We start from the raw sequence: 1,090 nt of genomic DNA, 5'->3' as shown, positions 1-1,090 counted from the left end.
GAGCACTCTGGCTGTATTTCTTCCAACACAGATCTATTTGATCTTTTTGCAACCCATGGCACTTTCAATATTCTCCTCCAACAGCATAATTCAATGCATCAATTCTACGGTCTTCCTTATTCACTGTCCAACTTTCGCATGCATATGAAGATCCACTGGATATCAATAATTACATCCTTCTTCCTAGTCCGTCTTAATCTGGAAGCTCTGCTGAAAACTGTCCAGCATGGGCCATCCTGTTTGTATTTAAAATACCAGTGGCATAGCTTCCAACATCATAGCAACATACAAGTCACCATAATATGACAAAATAACAGACTAGCAGAGGTCATGCAGCATAGAATGAAATATAAAGAACACTTGATTTTGGTAAGATTTTTATAACAGCTTTATAAACTCAGAAATCTTTATGTTTGTTACATTTAAAAACAGTATTCCCAGTACAAATTCTCAGATATGTTAATCATTAATAGTTAGTTTCCGTGAAAATATTTTGCACTATCATTGACGATATCCCCAAACAACCACTATAATGGGAAATTTGGTAAATAAGTCAAACAGGGAAACAGTTAGTTACAATAAAATTGTTCATTTCTTTTTAATTTCATTGACAGAGCTGTTGTTGTTGTTAAGTGCCAGTGAGTCAGTTCCAATTCATTGTAATCCTGTGTAGAGTTTCTGAGGAGTGTCTGGTAGATTTAAACCACCAATCCTGCAGTTAGCAATCCAGTGCTAATCCTACAGTGCCACACCAAATCTTCACTGAAATATCAATACTAATTAAATGTAGTCTAGATAACGTATGATTCTCAGGAAAGAATGAGAAAGTGGGGACTATTTTTCTTACCTTGGTGAAATATATTCTGAATATTTCTTCTCTTAAAACTTGATGATAGGAGAACAAACAAGATGGCGGACAGGGTGGACATGTAGTAAAGAGCTCCATCAACAACAACACAGAATACCCGACCAAGCAGCCTCAGGGGATGGTCCCAGAACTCTGAACCACATATAAAGGAATATTTAGAATGTTGGAAGGCTCACAGCTGGGGGAATTGGTGGCAGAAGCAAGAAATCTATTGCTTTCTAG

Source organism: Chrysochloris asiatica, unplaced genomic scaffold, assembly GCF_000296735.1.
Source record: "Chrysochloris asiatica unplaced genomic scaffold, ChrAsi1.0 scaffold00381, whole genome shotgun sequence".
Classification (NCBI taxonomy): domain Eukaryota; kingdom Metazoa; phylum Chordata; class Mammalia; order Afrosoricida; family Chrysochloridae; genus Chrysochloris; species Chrysochloris asiatica.
This window is presented reverse-complemented; position numbering follows the sequence as displayed.